This window comes from Herpailurus yagouaroundi, unplaced genomic scaffold, assembly GCF_014898765.1.
Source record: "Herpailurus yagouaroundi ecotype Mexico unplaced genomic scaffold, PumYag 202, whole genome shotgun sequence".
NCBI classification, from domain to species: domain Eukaryota; kingdom Metazoa; phylum Chordata; class Mammalia; order Carnivora; family Felidae; genus Herpailurus; species Herpailurus yagouaroundi.
In genome coordinates this window covers 7940962-7948209 of record NW_024412433.1, presented here as the reverse complement: position 1 = coordinate 7948209, position 7248 = coordinate 7940962, and positions in this window count along the sequence as shown.

The window sequence follows — 7248 nt, the reverse complement described above, 5'->3', positions numbered from 1 at the left end:
ATCTCACCGCATCTACAAAAATTACCCCCAAATAGATCAAAGATTTACATGTAAGTGCTAAAACACAGAAGAAAACATACGTATAAATCTTTGTGACATTGGATTAGGCAACAGTGTCATAGATATGACACCCTACAGCACAAGCAACCAAAGAAGAAATAGGTAATTTGGACATTATCAAAATTAAGACTTTTTTTTTGGCATCAGAGAACACTAATAAAATAGTAAAAATACAACCCACAACATGGGAGAAAATGCTTGGAAATCATATTTGATAAAGGCCTAGTATCCAGAATATATAAAGAATTCTTACAATTCAATGGTAAAAAAAGACGAGCCATTAAAAAAAAAAAAGGGCAACAGACTTGAACAGACATTTCTCCAAAAAGACATAAAAAAGGTCAATGAGCACATGAAAAGATGTTCACCATCACTAGCTATTAGGGAAATGCAAATTAAAATTACAATGAGATGCCATTTTACTAGATGAGATATCACTCCACTAGAATGGCTGTAATAAAAAAAAAGTAGAAATAACAAATGACATCAAGGTTGTGGAGAAATTTGAACCCTCATACATTGCTGGTGGGAATGTAGAATGGTGAAGTCACCACATAACCTGGCCCACATGACCGAGCAATTCCACTTCTATGTATATACCCGCAAACAATTGAAAACATATGTTTATGCAAAAACTTGAACTGGAATGTTCATAACTGCATTTTTCATAATGGCCCAAATGTGGAAACAACCCAGGTGGTTATCAATTGCTGACCAGATTAACAAAACATGGATATCCATACAATGGGATATTATTTATCCATAAAAAAGGATGAAGTACTGATTCGTGCTACAATATGAGTGAACCTTGAAAACATGCTAAGTGAAAGCCAGTGACAAGGGACCAAAGAACACTCTTCTCATATGAAATATCCAGAACAGGGAAATCCATAGAGAGAGAAAATTGGTAGTTTCCCGGGGCGGGGAGGAGGGGACGGAAGTGGGCAGTGACAGCTAATCCGTATGGGGTTTCTTTCTGGTGTGATGAAATGTTCTAAACTGATTTTGGTGATGATTGAACAACATTGTGATTATACTAAAACCACTGAACTATACACTTAAAAATGGTGAATTAGATGCTATTTGAATTACAGTTGACCTTTAAACAACATGGGTTTGGGGGCACCTGGGTGGCTCAGTTGGTTGAGCGTCCGACTTCAGCCCAGGTCATGATCTCGCGGTCCGTGGGTTCGAGCTCCGCATCGGGCTCTGTGCTGACAACTCGGAGCCCGGAGCCTGTTTCAGATTCTGTGTCTCCCTCTCTCTCTGACCCTCCCCTGTTCATGCTCTGTCTCTCTCTGTCTCAACAATAAATAAACATTAAAAAAATTAAAAAAACAACAACAACATGGGTTTGCACTTTTTGAACTTTTTGATAAATGTAACACATATGTATGGTAAATGTATTTTCTCTTATGATTTTCTTAATGTTTTTTTCCTCAGGGCACCTGGGTGGCTCAGTTGTTTGAGCGTTCAACTCTTGAGCTTGGCTCAGCTCATGATCTCACAGTTCATCAGCTATCAACGCACAGCCTGCTTGGGATTCTCTCTCTCCCTCTCTTTCTGACCCTCCCCTGTTCTCTCTTTCTCTACAAATAAATAAGCTTAAAAAAATTTTTGTTTTCTTCTAACTTCCTTTATTGTAAGATACAGTATATAATGTATATGACCTACAAAATATGTGTTAATTGACTGTTTATGTATTGGTAAGGCTTCTGGTTAACAATAGGCTATTAGTAGTAAAGTTTTTTTGGGGGTCAAAAGTTACATGCAGGTTTTCGACAGCATAGGGGATTAGTGCCCCAAGCCCCACCGTAGTTCAAGGGTCAATTGTCTATCTCACCTTAAAAACTTCAAAAAGAATATTCCAATTCAAATGCAAATGTCTATCTACCTCTCTGATTGTCTGTTTATCCCTAGGTGGTAGAATTACACATACATTTTTAGTTGCTTCTTCATAATCAAATAGATTATCAGGGTGCCTGGGTGGGTCAGTCAGTTGAGTGTCCACCTCTTGAATTTGGCTCAGGTCATGATCCCAGGGATATGGGATTGAGCTCCACATTGGGCTCTGTGCTGAGCGTGGAGGCTGTTTAAGATTCTCTCTCTTTCTCTCTGCCCCTCTTCCCTGCTTGCATGTGCTCTCTCTCGCTCTCTCAAAAAAAAAGTGTTATCTAAGTTATTTCCAATGAACATTTATAATTTGCATAATAAAGTGAATAAGAGACAACTCTAAAATAAACATGGAAAATAAAATAAAATTTATAAAAGGATTGTTAAATAGTTGCACATTCTACAACTACGCAATGTAAGTATACAGAACTAGTCCTGAAAAATAGAATAAAATGAAAATAATTGTGCAAAAGTAATAAAATTATGTATGAAGTAAATTTTTTGGAAACTTTTTTTGGTATTTATTATCTTTATCTCTACATATAGGGGGAACAACCATATTTGCCTCACAAAATGAACTTGGCTTTTATTTATTTGATATCAAAAATGTTAATGACAACATTATTAACTCTAGTTGTTTTTCTAAAAATTTACTTATTCATTCTACAATAAAATTTCCATGTTTCTTTTTTTTTTTATCAAATTTTTAAGTGTTTATTTATTTTTGAGAGACAGAGTGCAAGTGGGGGAGGGGCAGAGAGAGGGAGACGCAGAATCCGAAGCAGGCTCCAGGCCCTGAGCTATCAGCACAGAGCCTGATGTGGGGCTTGAACTCACAAGCTGTGAGATCATGATCTGAGCTGAAGTCGGATGCTTAACCCACTGAGCCATCCAGGTGCCCCAAGTTTTCCATGTTTCTTCATTGAACTTTCCCTTTTGCTAATCTTTCCCTGTTGCTCTACCTGAGTTTTCTTCTTGTGTAAGTTGTGTTCAAAATTGTTAACTTCCTTTAATGTTTACAACTTAGTAGAGCTTAACTTTGAATAATATTTCCTAACAATTGAAACTTTTTTGTGGTTTCTCATTTTTGCATTTTGTTTCTCTTATATTTTCTTGGGTATTTAATTGGCTATCCTACTAGTCTGCAAATATTATATTAATTTCTTATCTCAGTTTGCAGGGTAAGCAGATACTGTCTTATTTTCTAATTTATTTGATTTCATATTTATTGTTTTTCCTTTTTAAATTTGCTACCTTTATCTTTAAAAAATTTAGGTGTAGATTTAGTTTATTTTTTCCTTTTTACTTCTTATTTGCACAGGCATGGGAGATACAAAAGTTCCTCCAATACAGTTTTAACTGTGTAAATGGTATCTGTTGTTTTTGGTCTTTAAACTAATGTCCCCATATTTGGTGTTGCTTTTTTCAACTCAGTTGTTCCGTCACAGAGTCTTTCTTCCGTTATTGCCTGGTCATGTGCATGTAAGGTAGTGTACTGGCTTTTTCTTCAATTTTATTGTATGGAAGTCTGAGAAAATATGTGTAAAATCTTTGTGCATCTATTGTGAATATCTTTATCTTCAAAATTGCAATTAATTTTTGTGAAAGCTTAATGTGCACTTGAGAAAGCTCTCTATTTCCCAATTTTTCCTCTTTGGATCAGTTCCTCCAATCACCTCCGTCTGTAGAAGAAATGGAGGCCCCCGAGGTGCAGAGACTTGCCCATGACCTCTCAGTGGGGCTGGGGCAGAGCCTGTGTTTGTGGCCAATGAATGGAGCATTGTGGAGAGTTTACACCAACATGCTCCAACAGCACCCTTCCCCTGCTGGTGCCCCATTCTGTTGAAAAGCTACAGAGCAGGGCTGCCTGAGGCCAAGCAGCTTGTCTTGTGTGCACACCCTCTCCCTGCAGCCTCCCTTCTTTACACTGCATCATACTGACCTGTTGTCCTTGGGCTTCTCTTTGGCCTCGCCTGAAAAAAGGGATTGTTTCCTAGGATGCTGCCTTCTCATGGAAACAGACCTCCAGTGGGTCCGGCCATGGGTGTTCTGGGCATGCCCAGGTATGCCAGAATCCTGGGATGAACATAACTTAATCAGTCAAGCTGGGACCCGCTACACTTGCTTTTGTGCAAGCATGATTTATCTGAGCCAGGCTCTTATTCTGTCTCCTCTTTCTTTAAATGTATTTTTAAAAAGATTCATAGGTGTGGATTTTGTCTTTTTAATCCAGTGTACAATGCTATTTTTTTAAATAGGAGAATTTAGTCCATTTACATGTAATCTTATAATTATTTTGATTGTGTCATTCTGTATTTTTCTCAGTTAATAAAATTCTTTGTTTTCTCTTTAGTTTAAGATTTCTATTGGAGGCCATTTTTTATTCATTCAAGTGAGATGAGATTTTCTCAAAATTTTCTGAACAACCCAATTTCTTAGTGTTTTACTATGTTTTCACTTACCCAACAAAAAACAGATATGCTTATTTCTTTCTATTTGTTCTGATTCAAAACTATTTTTCTTAAGAAACTTGCTTTTCTTTCTTATAGAGTCAGTTTTTTTGTTTGTTTGTTTGTTTTGTTTTTGGTCATTCACTCACCTCCAAGTCCTCCTTAGTCAAATCCTTTTGCTTTGGTTTTGCATTCTGAAAAGTTTTACCTCCGGTTAATTTTCTTTAATTAAAAAAAAAAACTTTGTTTTTAATTTTAAGTAGAGCATGAGCAGGGAAGAAGGGTCGAGGGAGAGACAGAAAATCTTCAGCAGACTCTGTGCTCAGCATGGAGCCTGATGTGGGGCTCATCCCACCACCCTCGGATTGTGACCTGAGCTGAAATCAAGAGTCAGAGGCACAACTGACTGAGCCACCCAGGCGCCCCTCCAGTTAAAATTTTTATTTATTTATTTATTTATTTATTTATTTATTTATTTATTTAGAAATGTTTATCTACTTTTGACAGAGAGAGAGAACAAGCAGGGGAGGGACAGAGAGAGAGAGAGAGAGAGAGAGAGAGAGAGAGAGAGAGAAAGAGAATCCCAAGCAGGCTCCATGCTGGCAGCGCAGAGGCCAATGCAGGGCTTGAACCCATGAACTAGGAGATCAGGCCCTGAGCTGAAACCAAGAGTTGGATGCTTAACTGATTGAGCCTCCCAGGTGCCCCCAATTAAATATTTTAAAATATGATTATCACATTTTATGAAAACTATACTTTATATCCTTGCTTTTCAGACTAGTTATATGTATCTGTGTAGATAGGCTATACACTGCATAAGATTATCATTTCTCTTTGCCTATATACATATCCTTCATTGAAATTTGCTCCCTTTTCCTTCAATAAGTGGGTCCCCCGGCACACACACATACACTGAGACCCTAAGGAAGGTATGGACTTGAACAGCCATAATTGTACTGAGTGGGTCTGTTTCCCTGGGTTAGCCGATTGGCTCCCATGGACCCCTAACCCATAGGCTGGCCTTAGCCAATCGCATGTTTTCTCTCTATATGTCTAAAATGAGGAGACTCATTCAACATTGGGTGCTGGAAAGGGATGAATAGACTTACCTTTCATTGAAATTGTTCCTCCCCCACTCCAAACACACACAGACGCAGAGCAAACCCATCCCTCCCCTCCAGCACATGACTCCTTGGAGGAGAGTTGTTAGCTGGAAAAAAAAAATGGGTTGTGTTGGGAAGAGAGAGTGCCAAAAGAGAAGTTTGGTAGGCTGCAGCATCGGCTACAGAAGGAAGAAAAAAAAGCTCTCTCCGTCGGGACCATAATACACCAGACACTTAGTTGTTCTACACTCCTAAGAGTGACTACGATTTAGGATAACCTCTTCACAAATGATAGTATTAATGAACATGTATTTAGTATGTGCCAGGCAATGTTTTAAACGGTTTACATGTATGGACTCATTTAAATTTCCTATCAACCTTATGAGGTACTATCATTACTCACTTTCGATGAGTAGGGAAACCTCAACGGAGAGGTTGAGTAACTTGCCTAAGGTCACATAGTGAGTAACTGAAGGAGTTGGATTTGAATGCAGCAGTTTGGTTCCCCTTGTCTTAAGAGGCACGATGCACTGCTGTTGTAATGGAATTGCCAGCGTCATGTGAGGCTGGCATCTGGCAGGGGGTGAGGTACAGGAGAAAAGTAAAGTATTGTCCTATAAAGACCTCCAGCTGCAGTGAATTCTCCAACCAAACAAAGGTATAAACATTCTGGGTTTAATGAGTTTGGATGCCATTCTTTTTCTTTCAACATGTAATAATCGTTAGATGCCATTTACAGCTGCTGAGATAGATCTTTGATTAAAAGACACAGTTCAAAATTGGAAAAAAAAAGGAAGATCAAAGAAAGAAAAGATCAAAATGGGAGGACGAGAGAGTATAAAAATCAAGACAAATTTAAAGCTGAAGATGTGGGGAATAAAACCCCGGAATGATAACATTGTAAATGAGAAGTTTCCAAAATTCATGCTTTTAGTAGCATATGTTAAATAAAAAATAAAAGAAGAGCAAAGAACTAGAAAATAAAAAAATAAAAAAGCCTAAAAATGTTAAGAATAACATGTTGATCAATCCTGATAAAATAAAATGAATAATTAGAAGTATTTGAAAAGGTGAAGTTTTACACAGGAGCTAGAATGTGAGAGAGACATTAAGGTAAAGGCTGAGAGTCATAAGGCAAAAAAAGAAAAATGGGAATGATCTAGAAGGATTTACATTTAAATAGTTAAGAGAAAAACAATACCATAAAGATAGAGGGAAAAAAATGTACTATTTTTTTAAAGCTAACTTTAAAGTGAGGCAAGAACAAAAACAGACTCTAATCAGACAAGGATTGCAAGCGGGAAAGAGTAGTCTGGGCAGGGCTAATTGCTGGAATTGAGGCGGCCAAGATCAACTGATATGGTCAGGATGAGACATATTTTCTGTTCACCCATAACACTCTCCGCTGGCAGCTCTGTCACCTGCACAGATAAAGATGAGGCTTGTGGCACTTGATTCCATCCCATACTGAGCCAGGTCCTTCCAAAGTCATACCCCCAGGCCAGCAAAGCCTCCTTCACGTTGGTCCTTGGAATATGCTCAATTCTACCTTAGTTTTTCTTTAACATATTTAACAGTCCTTTTGTTATCTTTTAGTTCCTTCAAGCTGAGATTCACACGTGAAAGACAATCAAAACAGGTTGTTGTTGAATGGATTTATTCCATCTTACTTCCTTGAAGTTCTGGTGGTGTTTGGTTATTACATTTTTCTCTCTCTCTCCCCGTCTCACACACACACACAC